The following is a 10,154-nucleotide window of genomic DNA, read 5'->3' as shown; positions in this document are numbered from 1 at the left end:
TTTTTTGGGGTTTGTTTTGGTTTTTTATCTTTTCTTTTGTCACAATCAGTTTGACATGGTAAGAGGACAAAAACGACTTGACAATTATGAAAGATTTCCACTATTGACTATAAACAAGTCTAGAGTTTCCCAAATAAGTCATTCCATACCGTGATTTATTATGAATATAGCATATGACTTCTTTATTTTTAAACAATATTTGAAGATGTAAAGCTATTATGTTATAGCTGATCATATTATTGTCTAAGATTTTAACGTATCTGAAATGTGTTTGTTGAACCATTTGAAAATAATGCATTCAATTGTTCTTATCTAACATTTAACATTGGGTAAAATGCATGTACTAGTATATATTTAGTTGTACAAAAAACATGACAGGTTTTATGGCTTAGCAGCTGTTGTATGTTGTAAACGGCCGTTTATACACGGCCATTTAATCTGTAAGACATGTTAAAAATCATTTTAAAATAAAGCATTTATTTTTATTCGAAAGAAAATGGAAATGGAAAGTACTTCATAAATTTTTGTGAAGATTATTCTTTTAATGAGATAAATACTGAGTATGATGAGTTAGATAAACCAATTACTTTAAATGAAGTTCAAAATGCCGTAAAAATGTTAAAACGTGGAAAATCATTAGGTAGCGATTGTTTAATGAATGAATACTTCATAGAAAGCATCGATATTTTAGGTGCCCATATATGTGATATATTTAATGTTGTGTTAAACTCTGGTTTTTATCCAGAACAATGGACAGAGGGAATTATTATCCCTCTTCATAAGAAGGGGCGTACTGATTGACGTCAATAACTATAGAGGCATAACATTAGTTAGTTGTTTGTCAAAATTATTTACCACTGTACTTAATGTTAGAATAGAATCCTTTTTGTGAAAGTAACAATATCATATCAGATGCACAATTTGGTTTCCGTAAAGGGCGTTCTACTACCGATGCAATTTTTGTTCTTATGTCATTAATTCAAAAATTTGTTAATGAAAATAAACGTTTATATGTTGTTTTTTGTCGATATGATGAAATGTTTTGACAGTATATATAGAAATGCATTATGGCTGAAAATGTATAAATTAGGAATAAAAGGTAAATTGCTGCGAATTATAAGAGACATGTATCAAAAAAGTTAAATCTTGTGTCAAATCTTGTTCGAATTATTCTGATTATTTTTATTATGCTATGGATTACGTCAAGGGGAGGTAATTTCACCAATTTTATTCTCTCTCTTTGTAGAGGATTTAGAGCTATATTTTGCAAACTGGTCAAGAATCAGGACTGTCATTTGATGATGTTATTTTGATTTTATTGTTATTTGCTGACGATATGGCCATCTTAGGCAAGTCACCATTGGAACTGCAAAACCATTTGGATCTTTTACATTCATATTGCTCTACATGGGGATTAAAAGTAAATACAAGCAAAACAAAAGTAATGGTTTTTTCGAAAACGAGGGGGTTATTACAAAATGAGAACTGACCTATGATGGCCAAATTTTAGAAGTTGTGAATGATTTTAATTATTTAGGTACTGTTTTTAATTATACAGGTAATTTTTCGCTTAACCAAGAACACTTGGTAGGGAAAGCTTTAAAAGCTCTTAATGTTTTGTTTTATAATTGTAAAAAAGTTTGATCTCAAACCTAAAATATTTATGTCAATTATTTGATGCTTTCATTGGGTCTATTTAGGATACGGGTCTGAAATTGGGGATACACGAAATCTAAAGAATTGGAAAGAATCCACTTAAAATTTTGTAAACGTTTGCTTAATGTTAGAGCAAATACTTGTTCCGCTGCAGTTTATGGTGAGTTGGGGCGTTATCCGCTGTATGTGACTCGTTACGTTAGAATTGTCAAGTTTTTTGGTGTAAGTTGAAAAACACTGATAATATTGTTTTAAAAACTATGTATGAAGATGGTTTATTGGATTGTAATAAAGGACACCGCAATTGGGTTTCAAATGTTAAAAAAACTACTCTGTAATTATGGTTTTGCTGAAATTTTTAATGAAAATTGCGTTGATGCAAAAGTGTTCCCTATCATTTTTTAAACGCAGAGTTATAGACACTTTTATTCAAGAATGGACAGCTACGTTAGAACGTTAGCCCAGTTTTGTTTAATTACAAGAATTTTAAGCTTAATTTTGGTTATTGAAAAGTTATCTTGATATTCTGCCTCGTAAATATAGATATTATTTTTGTAGATTAAGATTATCTGTACGACTGGGAGATACAATAGGAATAATACACCTCGTGATCAACGATATTGTTTATGTTGTAATACATTTGACATAGAAGATGAATACCATTTTATATGTGTATGCCCTTGTTTTAATAGTTTTCGAATGCAGTATCTTAAAAAATGTTATTATGTTAGACCATCTGTGTTTAAATTTATAGATCTACTTTCAACGCAAAATAAAAGTATTTTAATTAAGTTATCTAAATATATCCATGAATCTTTATCGTTGAGAAACGCAATCATTAACTCTTAACAAAACTGATTTGTAATTATCATCTTGCATAAAGTTTGTCCTCTTTAATCATTGTTTATTTATTTAAGAATGTTTATAATTTGTATGTTTTCGTATGCCATGTGACTATGTTTAATCAAATCTTTTGTTAAACAAGACGATGTACCTATGTATAAGTCTGTAAATAAAATTCTGTTCTGTTCTGTTCTGTTCATAAATTGTCAATAGATGTGTTTATAGTAAAACTCGGAGGCATAAATCACAACAAAACAAAATGAATATTGTTGCGAAAATTCTCTTTTGTGTAGATTTTGTTATTCACTCTTTTCGCTTAAAAAGTAAACCATTTTTCTATGCTGGTACAATGAATAAGTCAAGTCCCAAGTGAAACCAGGATTATATTTATGTCAGTAAACCAAAATAATGCATCATTTTATTTTCTATTAACAGTGAAAACCAAAGTAAAATTCTGAACAACTTTAACAAATACATTTCTTCAATTAACTATCAAAAAATAACTCCAAAACTAACCAACTCAACTCCCTCAAATAGAAAACTTCCCAGCTTATATACCATTTTGTTTGCGCAGCTAGGGTGGTGTTCAAAAGTAGACTGTCGCGCGACCCACTTGCGCTAACCAGTTTGACACACAACTCATTGCGCGACCTGAAATTTGCGCGACCTATTAAAAGTGCTGACAATGCCTTAACAATGTTCAAAATGGCCTGCAACTGGTTCAGGTATACAGACTGTTTTACAATACAAACATAAGTACACAATAGTTATATAGATGTACATGTTAACACTCAATAGCAAACTGTATGTGTAGAAATATTCGCGGGCTTCGAATTTTCGCCATCTTCGCGGTGACATTCGATTCGCGAATTCAGGTTTAGCGCGAATATTTCTACACCAATTATTATTTAATTGTGATATTTTCGCGCTTCTATAGAACAATGTAGTATAGAACCGAGTAATTGTGTTTTGTTTTCAAAGTTTTTCATTAGTTGAAATTGTTTATGTTTGTGTTGTTTGTATTGTTTGTTTTAAAAAAATATGATCTGATCAGAAGTTAAGACGTTTATGACGCAAACTGTGAAAAAGCATGCACGTTAACGGGCATTCTTTTGTTTGCCATAATATGTTTGCCAGATTATGTCTTTGTTCTTTACTATAGCGTATTATTTGACACCAGGTATTGAAAATAACTGTGAACTCAAACGATGATTACAGTAATAATATTATTTTTTAACCTTAGCGGTGGTCTTCGCGAAATTATGATTTTTCGGCAGTCACCTCCGCGAATTCAAAATAGCGCGAATATTTGTATAGACCCTCAAAATGGACCTTTCCGCGAAAATTCGCTTCCGCGAATTCAAATACACATCACAGTAACTGCTAATGTTCAATAATGCAACTTAATAGTGCAAAATTATTTGCATTAATAAAGATATATGTACTATATATGGCTTATAAGACCAATACACTTACTACTGATAAACAATTCTATAAACTTATAATACTGACTGATAATTCATTTAACAACAGAAATATAATCTCTCCAGACAGTTAGTGTCGCGCGACCTTTGGCTGCGCGACCTCACCAAATTTGGAATGAGGTATGCTCATAATCTAAAAATAACTGAGCTGTGCCAATGTCCTGGAATATGACTCAATTGTTTTACAACAAAAAATGATAAAAAGATAACATAAACATTTAAACCAGCTTAGAAATGTTGTCCAGATATACCATCCTAAAAGAATACTACTAGTAATTATTGAAGACAAGGTTGAATACAGTTTTCGACATTGAAAATGCTGAAATCAATGATCAGAAGGTTCAGAAAGATATTAAAACACTGAAGTAAACCCTGCTTTTAGTCGTCATTGAAACGCAAAATGAAAAAAAGAAGAAAAGCCTTGTTTTACATTTATCTTAGCTCTAAAGATTTAGTGAAATGAAAACAAGGCGTCAAGTACCAGTTTTAACTAAATTTCACTATGTTGACAATTCGTTATGCTGTTTGGTGAGATATCCTCGACACTAAATCATAGTTTATTTGAAATATCTTATAGAACTTCGAGTACAATAGTAACCTACCTACCACTCAGTCAATTCCACGCGACACAGGGTAAAAAATATTTGAGAAACAGCACATAGTCTCTACCGTGGTTATAAAAACTCGATTGGTCAGTTTTTTGCTCGATTACATCCGAGTAAATATAGTCACAGGGCGAGAATTTTTAAATTATATCGAGTATTACAAAGAGAATGGCCGTTATTGTCCTTGCTTCAAATTTTTACCATGTCGTTGGAGATGATGGAGATGTTTTTTTTAAAAAAAGCCACTTCACAGAGCAAGATTTCCAATTGATTTGCGTCTTCCCCGACGCTATCAAAAGTCGACATTCGACTGAAAAGCAACGGAGAGCAAGGTGAATGCAAAAGTTTAAGTAATAGAAAGAGCATCGAAACAAGAGGCTATCTGATTTGTACGAGGGGGCGTAGCCCCCGAGTATAAATCAGATTGCCGAGTGTTTTGATGTTCTTTCTCTTTTGTATCATAGTCAAAAATAAAAACACGTTCCCTGTTGTCACAATATGAAACCCCAGAAAAAAGTAACCAATGAACGAGCATCTGAATATGATATTTCTATCGCTATCCCTTTCTCTGTCGTCACAATATGTAAACCCCAGACAAAATGAACCAATCAATGGGCATGCTCTGGAGTGCGGGTAACTAATACCTGCACTCCAGTTAACGCACTGTGCATGTATATGTATACGATTTAACTCTGACACATTTTCAACAGAAAGGTCCCCAAACTATGATACAATGCTTTTTAAACGTACAAACAGATAACATAACGAATTACATGTGTATAGATACAATATAGTAAACGGGTGAGAGTATTGACTTAACATGTAAAATAACTAATATTGTTTTCTCACGTTTGTCAGGCATATACGAGTTAGCAAAATCGTCGCTTTGGCATAGCCAGAAGATGATCAAGTTGGCCGATGCATCGGATTTAGGATAGAAAGTCGTATCAGAATATTAAACAAATCCGATTGCTAGTGATAGTGACAATAAAAAGTATGTAAAGTGGCAGAAGTCTGTGCAAACAGGAAGGCGAGGGCAGACAGGGCAAAGAAAGTAAGCGGCCCTAGATATAATCCTTATCGTAGGATGGTATCGTCACCACAGGACCGGAAAATGTTGGTTTCGATCCTGTTAAAAAACAGGCAATGGAAGGGTACATCCAAGGGCACAGCAAATATATCCAAAAATAAGATTAACTATTTTATTAAAAGTACAATAAGTCATGTTAGCTCTGCAGACACGGAGTCTGACACAGTTGAGTTTATCCTGAATATGAAATTTAAGGGTACAGTAAAGTCTGAAGGGCTTGTTAAGTAGCAGGTCTCCAAGAGAGAAAAATGTGAAGCGCGAAATCGAGAGGTAGATGAACTCCCTTATGTTGTAAATCCTTAATCGGTTGCATATTGAGAGTCCGGCAAGCCTAGTTAAGTTTTAGATTGTCGGCAAATAAATACATGTTTTCATTTGTTAAAGGTCATGTATGAGATGTTAATATCGCAAACGAAAGTTGCAACTTGTTTGTGGAAGCAAGTTCGATTGGGTACGGTAGTTATATTGGACCAGTAAGTGACGGTTGAGAGACGTAGGGTCTAATTATTATAATTACGATCTACTCTATATTAACTCACAAACCTACTATTCTGTGGACATCGAGGACATGTTTTTTTTGGCAAACAAGTATTGACCAGTAATAACTCGGTAAAGATCAAATCATTTATGGTTCCTTACAAATGAAGAGCATGATAATGTTTTTGATAATCCTTGTTGAGTTTTTTTTTTATTCAAATATTGTGTGATAAAGTAATCCAAACGTACTTGAATTAGATAAAACTAGCTTACAGCAAATTTAACAAAATTCTACATGAAGCGAAATGTGTTGAAAATTAACGTATTTGCTTTACAAATATATATGCATGCATCGACCTTGGAAAGGTTATAAAGTAATAAAATGTTGGTAGTTCAAAAGTGTAAGGTGAAAATAAGTTAAGCTGTAAATAACGATTGAAACATGGTAATAAAACACCTGTATTTTATGGAGGGCGTTCGTTGCCAAACTTTCAGACATGTAAAGTGTTCCTTTTGAAAACTACTTTTGAAAATGCGAACGTGTATGTCTAGCATTTTAAATTATTTTCGTGCACAGAAAATAATATGCCCCTTAAGCCAATCTTTTGATTGTTACCCGCTTTGAAATAACAAGTTTACATGTAGATCTTAACGACAAACAACAACAAAGTTACATGTTTGTGTCTTCCATTGCATATTTTATATGCAATTTTGCTCACTTATAGATATCTGTCGTATGGAGGCTATTCGTTGTCAAGAATCCAGCCTTGTTGATCTGAATTGAACAGTTTGTTTACGGACAAAATACAATTGTATTTCTTTGTATGTCAACTCAAATGTTGCATTCTTGGATTGAGTTTGCCGATTTAACATTGTAAACATGCATTTCAACAAAATACATTCTGTTAAACGATGAAACATCAACTGTTTTGCTGATAGTAGCAAAACCAAGTGTTCGAATACTCATTGTTCGTGTATACGCCAACAAAACAGAAGATACTTTCTTAGCTTTACATTGTCGAACCATCATGATTCGGATCAGCATAAACCAGCTTTACACGTTTTTCAATAGGAGATAAAATAAGCTCCGCCCATTTTCCCGCCCACTACATCATCGTAAATAAACGTATTTATCCGCTCATTTTCGGTATTTACCGTCGGCGACAAGAAGCAGCGTAGTTTTCGTTTACCACACCTTTTAGGTGTTTAGTTATTCACCAAACATAATTCACTTGCATAATGCCATTCTATGCCTTTATACAATCAACATCAGCAGACTTTAAAGGATTATAGGCATATAAGTTTTAAAACGTTGTAGATACCACATTTCCTAGAAAAAGAAACTAAAAATAATAATAAAAAACTCACTAGGTTACTTACTGTCTGAGGTTAAATATTTTTCAAAGAAGTAAAAACTATTGATAAGACAATATTCAACGACAAATAAATTTTACTGAGGGTATTCCAATTTGCATAGGAATGAGTAATATTTACAGTTAAGCTGCTACCTTACCACTTTCAAATTTTCAAGTCAACATCTGATAGAGATTTTGTTACGACTAAATACTAATACAGACCAAATTCTGGCTGTTGTCGTTCTTAGAAGTAGCATTTACTATTACATTAGTGACCTTAATTCTAGCGTATGACTGGACAACAACAAACTTTTAACAATAGTAAAATTATAACCAAAGTTGTATGTAGCCTTTCGTACATAACATTTTATTTTTACCTTACTGTATAGATATAAATTGTATTTTACAATTTTTACAAGTTTGTTTTTCAATAATAATATTTAAATGAGTCCAAAGGTATGCATGTCGATTATCAATTTATGTATACCTTGTTTATTTTATCTCTTAGAAAGCCATCACTTACAAAACTTAATAAATATTCTGTGTAGTTTTTCATGTACATAAAATAGTTCTCTGCTTTTGATCAGATAGACAGCAAGTCTAGATAACAGCTATTGACAGCATGTATGTATACACATATTTTAGAGTTGTTATTGATTCAGTACAATGCATAAAAAGACCTGCTTACATATATTGAATAATAAAAGGCTAAATCACATCCTATGACTCAAAATACCTCCTGTGGATTGGAAAAATCATATACCATTTTCAGTTGGGAATATAACTGAATATCGGTTATAAAAATAAAAATAAGCCCCCAAACAATGCCTGTTATGGATGCTTTCAGAATTATATATAGACAACAAATGTCGACTTTAAAGTGGGCCCCCTATTATGTGGGTATGGGATATATGTCATAATGTAAAACAGAACCGAGATTCAATTAAATGAATAAATTAAATAAATATTACTATAAAATAGCCCATATAAAGGGCTTGCATTTTAAACAACATGAACTATTAAGAGTGTATAAAAACTATCTACAATTGGTCGGGGAAAATGTTAGAGGATTAGTGTAGATAATAATATATTAGTGTAGAATATTGTGATTTTCAATCAGGCTTGATACCTGTCTGTGTAATGACATCAATATGTATTTTTGTCTTACCTATTTGCTAGATAGAATCAGTAATTCTGGGCATTAGTTAAACAAGTATCAAGAGGTAAACAGAGATGCTAGGATACACTGAATATTTATGTCAACATTAAAATGGGACAAATTCACAAGTTTTTGGTTATACAACGGAATTATCGATAATAAACATTGAATTGTTTTGTGGTTATACACTTGGTCAAGAATATGGGTTTTTCTACAACCCAACATAGTCCTTTAAAGAAAGAAGGCACAGGCTTACTGTTCAGTTCTCTTTATTCGTGTTGCCAAAAGTGACTTCCATGTATCGCATTCTAGTACTATTAGCTAAATGTAAAAGATATGCGTACGAGTACTACCGTGTAAAGTTTGAAGGCACAAAAACCGTATCGCTCATGTTAACAAATAGTGGTGTGTGTCATTATATATGGGAAACATTCCCTTATGTTAATTCACCAACTTTAGTTTTTGCATATTATTATGCTCATTATCAGTATAAACGTTGTTACATTGTTACATTATATCACAACCAATTTTACATTACTTGAATATCCTGTACTAGAATACGTTTAATGTTCAAAGTCAACTGTTATGCAGTTTATATATGTGAAATTTATAACAGTTTCTATATAATTTGAAATATTTGTGTACCGCCTATTAATTTTCGTCTATTTCCGTGATAATTCGTTTACAAATGTTAATCACGTTAGAATGTAAAAGGAAAGTGTCGTGTTGTAAACCTGAGTTTGTCAAGTTGATGCAGTTACATTCTCAACGTCATGATGCACAGCATTAAACGTATTGTGTACGTTCTATCATTTACATTTCTACATGTCGCAAATTTGAAGTAATACATTTGTAAATTTATCTAAGTTGCATGTTTACAGCTTCAATTTTATCAAATCGAGATAATCAAAATGCTTAATACCAGTGCAGTATGTAACTCTCGGCTCGTCAATTAGATTTTTACGAATCTGTTTAGTAGAACCGAAGTATGCATTGTCAAGTTTCAAAGGCTGGATTTTTGGCGACGAATAGCCTCCATACTGTCGGTACCTGAGTTATACAAATAGAGTGTAAAACTCAAATACAGGAAATAGAGTTTAAGAAAACGTGTTTCCAGTTGTAAAACCACAGTTGTGTAACATGTTAAATATGACAAAAGTAGATTCACAAAGTTAAACGATTTTAATTCATGCATTACGACCCGCCCTTCTTTAAGAATTTACTAACTTCTGTTAAGGAAATGTACGGACAGGTATAAAACCCGGCGTCTCTTCGCTATTTCTCAATATAGTGAAAGAAAACACGATGTCACATTTAACTTTTAAGTTTAAGAAACCGTGTTTCCAGCTGTAGAACTACAGGAGTACGTATACACTGTAACATGTTGAAGTTAAACGTCATGCATGACGCTCCGCCCCACTTTGGGTATTACGAAATGTGCGGACAGGTATAAAAGCCGGCGCCTCTCAAACCGAAACTACTACA

Source organism: Ruditapes philippinarum, unplaced genomic scaffold, assembly GCF_026571515.1.
Source record: "Ruditapes philippinarum isolate M1 unplaced genomic scaffold, ASM2657151v2 ctg1222_1_1_1_1, whole genome shotgun sequence".
Lineage (NCBI taxonomy): Eukaryota > Metazoa > Mollusca > Bivalvia > Venerida > Veneridae > Ruditapes > Ruditapes philippinarum.
The sequence above is the reverse complement of the archived record's forward strand: the minus strand, read 5'-3'. Positions refer to the sequence as shown.